General features: G+C 34.9%; 1 pseudogene; it reads right to left on the bottom strand.

Annotated features, from left to right (window-relative positions):
* Positions 1-1197: 1197 nt before the first annotated feature.
* On the bottom strand, positions 1198-7943 carry LOC145588629 (condensin-2 complex subunit CAP-D3-like; annotated as a pseudogene).
* Between the last annotated feature and the right edge of the window lie 221 nt (positions 7944-8164).

Below are 8164 nucleotides of genomic sequence, written 5' to 3'. Positions count from 1 at the left end.
TTATAATCACATTTAGTTTGATATAATCACTTTTTATTTCTTATAATCATATTTAGTTTGATGTATTCACTTTTCATTTAGTTTAATTTGATATGATCTATCGGAAAACTCTTCGTTTGCTCTAATTTAATGAAATTCTACGTCTAGTTCTGAGTCTTCTGACAGCCATTGTTGATTTTGATGAACTTCCTCCTCTCATCTTCACTATTGTTGAAGTGTAATACAGAGAATATCAGAAGAGGAGAGAGAAAAAAAAAAGAAAAAGGAGAGAGAAAATAATCTGACAAAGAAGGAGAGAGAATCAAAAGGAAGAGAGAGAAAGAGACGTGTGATAAGTGACGTGATATTTACTTGGTCCACATTAATGCCGGATTTATTATAGTCTTGGTAGATAAAGTAATTAGCTTAAGAAAATAGCTAAAGAGCATCACTCATGCATAATTTAATTACTATTTAAGTCATTGTCTTTTTAGGTGGCCTTAAAGTTATCACGTGGCTCTGGGTTAACACTCAATAAAGTAAAAGGCCTAATTTTTTCAATACGTTCATTTGGTGATTTGAAACAGGCGAACAACTAGCCATGGTACAATTTTTTCAGCACGTTCATTTATCAAGACTTTTAAAAACTTGATTTTATAAATATGTTTTTTTTTTTAATTTTTATTTTTATTTTTTTTTATTTTTATATTATTTTTTTGCTCACTTTTTTAAATTTTAATCCATTTAATGCACTTTGCTGGTTTGCTTGATTTTATTTTTTAATTACCCCTTCTCCACACATTTCTAAACATAGACCCTTGTAATATGGTGTAACACTCATGACTAAATAAGAAGTTTTTATGTTACTAATAATTCAAATAGGAAGAAATTTTATTTTATAGAGCTCGTGTGCTATATTCCCCCTATAATTAAGCTCATTTAGCTTGAAGTAAACTTGGTAGCAATGATCGCTTTGGATATCTTAACTTGACCTGGGATTATGAAATCATTCATACTAAAAAATGGACATACTGGTTTCAAAAAAAAATAAAATAAAAATGGACATACTTGAGGTGACTTGAATTGTATTTTACTCAACCCAAATAAACCCAAGAAAGAGGGGGGAAAAAAACAAAATATTGACTTAATAAAATAAACTTAATAAGCTTATGGTAACTTAGTTATTTAATTGGAGCTTATCCAAGCATATTTAAGCTTATTAAAAGCAACTCGAACTTATTCAAATAAAATTTTGAATAACGTTTTAAATTATTTGCAGACTAATTGATTTACCTTATTTATTAGTACAAAGAGAACCCTATAGGTATTAAATTCTAAAACTTTAACAACTAATCTACTCGGCATATGTCAATTACACTAAAGTGTTTCTTTTGAGGTTTGACGAATCACATAAATTATGGACGTGGACACGTACACTAAGATTTTGACCACAAGGAGAACAAAACATAAAAATAAATGCACACACATATACAAAAGAACTACAGATGATATCCTGCATTTGAATTTTTCTACTTTACAGCAGAAAGTTGATCTAGGTACATTAAGCAAACTCAATGGTGGTGTTGCAGCTCCTTTGTTTACTTCCTTTAATACAGATTTGACAACAGTTGCAGCTGCAACATCTGCCATTGCTGAAGCCACCTTTGAATCATGATGCAGTTTCTTTGACAACTTATTCTTCTCATTTGTTGCATCTGGCGCACCAGGTGTATGATAGCCTTGTGATCTATGCATAGTTGCAATGGCCTCTGTAGCCGCTGTTTTAGCCTTGACAGTTTCATATTTTTGCAGGTCGTAAAGAAGCTCTTTCTGTAGCTGCTTATCTGCAACCAATAAGTCTTCAATTTCATTCTTGTAGTCCTTGAGAAGCACACGTAGGCATTCCATAAGGGAACCAATGAGAGGGCTGTTCTTATTCTCTAATAAGCGCTTTAACTCAAAAAATATGGGAATGGTGTTTTGTATAAGACCCTTCTTGACTGCTTGAGTTATTGCCCTTCCTCTGGAAGCAGCTGCGGATGCTGCATTGCCATCTCCCCCTTCTTCATCCATTTCAGCCTCTGATGTTGCTGCACGGCTTGATGGAAGCCGTAGCTCTTTGCAAGTGAGAATACGGAAGGCATCCTGATTATCACAAAGATCACATCCTCAATCTAACACATATTGGCTGAGGCTATCACTTAATTCAGAGAGAAGAATGGGAACTAAGAGCTAAAGCCTAAAACACTAACTTCATCGATATCCATCTGAATAAAGAAAATATAATGATGACTGCCCTCAACAATTTTGATCCAGTAATTGAAATCAGATTAAAACCATTGAATCTTTTTTAGACCAAGCTGCATTTCTCTTATATTTGATATCACGAGATATGTATTACTCCCTCCATCGCTAAATAATTAAAATATTACATCTTGGCAAGGTTTATATATATATATATATATATATATATATATATATATATATATGACAAAAGAAGGGAGAAACAGAAAGAAATTATATTTTTAACTTTTTGGAAAATAACAGAGAAAGGGAAAACCCAAGTACCAGTAAAGAGATGTTTAAACTACAGCACAAAGAGAGAAGAGAGAACTGGTACCTGTAAGACAGACTGTCCTCTAACATCATCTACGCTGAGGATTCCGTCAGATGCAGCGCAAGGATTTCAGCACATATCTTTGCAAATGCGGCTAATAGATGCTCAGGAGCCATTTGCTTCAACAAAGAAACATATATGTGCATCCTTCTAGACCTTGTGTTCTCATCGTTACCTCTGATGGTATATGTTAAAAGGATGTGGGTCAGATAGAGAAATAGCCAGAGTTACACATGAATGCATGTCAAATAGAAAAATAGACATATCTTATTCTCCCATCTTTTGTTTGTATTGTATAAAAAAAACATCCATTTTGTCTGGCCCATGCATATTGTCAAGTTTCAAAATCGAAACTAAACAATGACAGTATCAAAGTACCAATGGAAACATTGTCCATTGTCTTCAAAGATATTAATAAATTGCTCAATTTGATAATACAAATAGGAGTACATTGAACCATAATTTCATTACCTGATTGAGAAAAGTCTTCTCTCAACTCTTGAATTTTGAGATTTGTTATTTGTCACATAAGCTTGACAGTCATTTAGAACAAATACGGCTTCTACAAAACTGTTGTAGGCTAAAAGAGGAGCCTTGGCTGAAAGATGAAATAGAACATCTCTCAAATAAAGCCTAGTTTGGAATGCTTATGAAACTGCCAGAATAATAAGAAGATACAGATTATTAAAATAAAACCTTTTAAAATATTTCCAAAGAGAAAATCAGCAAGCTGTCCGATTTTATCTGATTCATCATCAAGAGACAACAGAAACTGCAAGAAAAGTGCCCCTCTCCACTTAACATAATCAGTCTGCAAATTTATAATATAGAAACTTACACTTTAATTAGGTTGCATATCAAGAGCACAAAGAATTTTATACAATCCCGTGTTAAGACAAAAAAAAAAATGTACCTGCAGTAATCTGGAGAGTAGTATGAATGTTTGCCTTCTGACAAGTTCACAAGTGTCGCGAAGACACTTCGTAATTTTTGCTATGTAGCTGTTGATTTAGAGATATGGTCAAGTGGTAAGTACAAGAAACAATGTGAAAAGTAATCAGTGTTTTGTACAGAATATTTGCATGCTTACCAGTCAACCAATGCAGTGTAACGAACACAAAAATCTGACATAATTACAACAATGTTATTCCTAAGTGAAGCACAATCACTTTCTTCAAGTTCCTACAACAACAGATGACAGAGAGCAGAAAGATCAAATTCTTAAAATTTTTAGACACTAAAAGGCATCATGGTGTTGAATAATATCTGATTCAGGATTATTTAGCAAAATATGCTAATTTACATGAAACATTCCAGGCAACATAAAACAGAAAAGGCATTGCATAGGGCAAATTTCTTGAGAGCTCAGTCTAATATGTAGAAGTTTTTACTGTGATTTTACTTTGTAACTTATATTGTAATTGTTTTTACTGCCATGTTGCCTCATAAGATCAATGGAGTAAATACATTGTACAATTGTGTATGTCACCAGATCCCAAAACACTTTTTGCCAAACACTATCTTCTTCAACAAAATAAACAAATAAATAAATTGTTGTTGCTATTCTTTTTTTTCTTTTTTTTTTTTTTTTTTTGTAGTGTAATGTAAGCTGTAAAACTCAACAAACCTGTACAAACAATGAAATATATCTTGGTGCAAGCTTCCCATCAGCAAGACATATTTTTCCCATAGTAAGCCATGCTTGAATATACAAACATGGAGCCTTTTCCTTTATAGATATTGTAGAGCCTGGTAACTGATTTGACCTTGATTCATGAGATCCTGAAGTAATCATGCTGTGTAAAACAGGAACAATGGCCTTTAAATCCAAGGATGGACAAATGATCACCAAAGAACCTATGGTGTAAACTGCTGTTGTAGCTTGTAATAGCAACCTCGAAGAGGCAACTTCTCTTTTTCCCTTTTTAGTACTCTTAGATGGTGTGAAAAGGTTGTTCTATTTACTAGCCTTTTGTTCTTCTGATAGATACATATCTACAACATGAGGAGCTTTACAAAAGAGTTGCTCAACAGATTTTATAACCAGTGCATCTGCCTCCTGAGGACTCATTGCCTTTCGTTTACACAGTGTTTTTAGAGCTCTGACATGAGCATTAACCTGCCATGATATTCAAAACCAGTTATATAGGTACACAAGGCAATAAAATAAGAACACCAGAATGGGTAATTAATAGCAGAGTCAGACATCTATGAAGGTTGGTAAGCACTCCGCAAAATAAGTGAAATAACTTGTAACCAATCATATAATGAGAACTGTCTTTTCTTGTGCTATCAGAAAACATTGTTTTTCTCTAAGAGATAAGTCTAATCAAATTTTAGCTGTTTGCAATGAAAAGACCTAATCAACATCTTAAGTAACGAATTTCTAGATGTTTCACCCTAGATTATTTTCTGGATCCCTATGTCCCTGACTCCCTATAACCTTGTTATTCAGTTTGGCTGTCTCTAACAAAATTAGGAAGCTTAGGACTGGGATCCATGAGTATGTATACCTATCCTCATGGTAAGCACAACTGCACAAGGATCAAAACTGAAGTCATCTTGGATTAACTGACGGAATTAAAATCAAATGCTTCAGGCTCCTATTTGTATTTTACGCAACTAGCAAAAATGGAATTGGGTTACAAACTTTCTGTGTAAAAACCTAACTGACACTAAACTTCCAATTCTAAACAGCAAACCTTTCACTGATTCAGGGGGAAAAAAGAAAAAGAAAGTTTTTCAGGCATAACTTAAAAAGTACTAGTTTATTTGCTAGAGACATTGGTGACAAAAAAAAAAAAGCTTGGATTAGACTAGCACCAATCTACTTTTTTTTTTTTTTTTTTTTTTTTTTTGAAAACAGCACCAATCTACTTTGTAACCTTTGACAATATTTTATTTGATGGAAGGCAGAAAACAGACATCTACTCCCCCAAATAGCTAAAGAAATATGTGACATAAGCTATGTACCTCGGTTGAATGCATGTTGAATTCCTCTATCCGTTTTAGCAGATCATGAGCCAATTGTGCAGCAGGTTCAGCGGACAACTCTACAGAAACATTCGAGATTGTTTGCAACAATAAAACACGATCACAAGCCCAAACTGCAGAGTTTGTTACCATGCCATTAGCTGATTCGTGCATATTGTTCTCCAAAGTATGTGACTTAAATTCATCTGAGGTTACATCCCTGTCCAATAGCTTCCAGTGATGATAAAGAAATTCCCAGTCCACTGATTTACGAAGAAATGATGAAACTTCCAAAAGAAGAAGCCAAGCACCAGGAGGGGCTGTCCAGTTGTCTATTGGCATGGAATGTGATAACCAAAGAGATTCTGATGTTTTAATGATATTCTGAAGGGCAGTAGCAATTTTAGGCCTCAGTTTTCCCTTCTTACCAAGGCTTGCGCATATCATTTTCACCCACGGTGTGACTTCCCCATTACAAATCTCGCTCAACAGATCCAAGACTCCTTCTGGGTACATTGCAGCAAGCTCTTTCTCAAAACACCTACTACTGATTGTCGATTTATTAACTGCCGATACATCACCAAATGTTGCAGATCCAGCTCTAGAAACTCTACCTAAAACCAGCTCCATAAACAAGCTCTCACACTCTTCTGAATACTAGTCTCACTATCAATAATCAAGCGTGGAACAGAATGAAGCCACTCTATTACCACACTTCTATCTGAAAATATCCTGAAAGCCTACAAAGTCAGTAAGAATTTCTGTACAAGAATAGAATTGTACTCTACAGAAATCTAAGATGCCACCAAATACTAACATTTAGAAACATAAATCACACAAAGGGTGGATTGCATCACATGAACAGCAGAAAAGATTTTCAAAATATTGAGACACGTGGATCTTTTTTACATTAGATAACTTTTCGAGATTGTGAGCTCTCAACCAACCTACATTTCAATTCTGCCATGAACAAAATTTTAAGAAAATCTAAGTATTCACGCACTATTAGCTCAATTCAAGCACTGCAAATATATGTATTTTAACATAACGATGTTTGCATAGGCATGTAATGCAGGCACTAAATAGGTAACCAAAATGTAAGCTAACCTCAGAAAGAGCTGAAATTGCGGCCTTCCTTATGCTGATAAGTGGGTCAGAACATGCAATCCCCAGAAAATCAGGAGCTGCCTACAAGAGACATCAATTTGGTTATTAGCAAAAGTGCAGCCTTCCTAACAACTGCTTTTTCATCCGTGCACCTCCTCTTTAAGAAGTCATTCGCTTTACCCTCTACCCCATCATTGAAACCTAATGATTTCTTCAACACCACACGGTCTCTCGAATTCCTGCAACTGTATCAGAACCAATGCCACCAAGCACCTCGATTTCCATGAATCCTCCTCCACTTGACTGTATGATTTAGTACCTTCTGGGACTTGTAATGACATCATGAGTTTTGGGATTAGTTCAACAGGTGAGATTTTCCTTGAGCCATCTTCATAACAAAATCAACGAACCCAACTTGATCACAAGATTCCATAGCTTTAACAATATCCAATATCAGATTTCTCAGGCGCCTTTTGAGCCAAATACCTTGGCAAATTTCCTACAGCTTTATTCAAGGAACTCGAATGTTTTGCCATACCCATCATCTCAATTCTCACAAAACAAAGAGCAAAAGTTGTAGCTTGCGATTTCGTCGACAAAATCAAGATCAGCTGTCATTTCCTGTTCTCCATGCTCAGGCTTCAATATTTGCCTCAAAATCCCAGAACAAAAATCCAATAATTTCTTGCAATCTACATTATAATACAGAGTCCGCTAATGAGGTTTCTCCAAAACCTCAATCCTCAACTCTCGTGAGTTTAAACCTTTTTTTTTTTTTTTTTTAATAACCTCCATCATTTTTTTTTTGAATAACTTCCATCTTTCCTATTATTTTTTCATTCTAAATATACATGTTACATGTATACCTTGTGCTAGAACGGATACACTCTATTTGCAGATTAGTGAAGGAGGTGAATCATATTATCAAACACACCAAGCCAAGAACATCCCTCTCTGTCTGACTTTCGCATCACACATGGTGGCAGCATTTATCTCATATACTTGATTAATTGAATATTCACTTATCTCATATAGTTGAATAACGGCCCATGGACCGACCCGACATAGCCTAATACTCGGTTTTCAAGTACTTGTTACGCCACGTCGAACAAATATAACCTTGAGTTATGAGGTTTGTGGTTACACAATTCACCATTGTTCTATTCATGCAGAAGCTTGTTCCCAGAAATATATCAGGAAACCTACCCAAATGCACCAAACCCAACACAACCCTTGACTTATCAAGAACACCCAATAACAAATTCATTATCATCAGCATCATTCAAGTTTGTATTCAAAGCTTTAGGAGAGAGAAAGAGGGATAAATACACAGCCGATGCGAGGAGAGAGAGGGAAGAGGTAATAGATGAAATTGGGTTGATAGCAAAAAAATAAAAAAAATAAGCTGAACGAAGGAATTGAAAGGGGAAAAAAACAAACTACTCTTCTCTCTCTTCGACAATTTCAAAGTCACGGATTTCGCCATTC

This window comes from Chenopodium album, chromosome 17 (assembly GCF_948465745.1).
Source record: "Chenopodium album chromosome 17, dcCheAlbu1.1, whole genome shotgun sequence".
Classification (NCBI taxonomy): Eukaryota; Viridiplantae; Streptophyta; class Magnoliopsida; order Caryophyllales; family Amaranthaceae; genus Chenopodium; species Chenopodium album.
This window is presented reverse-complemented; position numbering and strand designations above follow the sequence as displayed.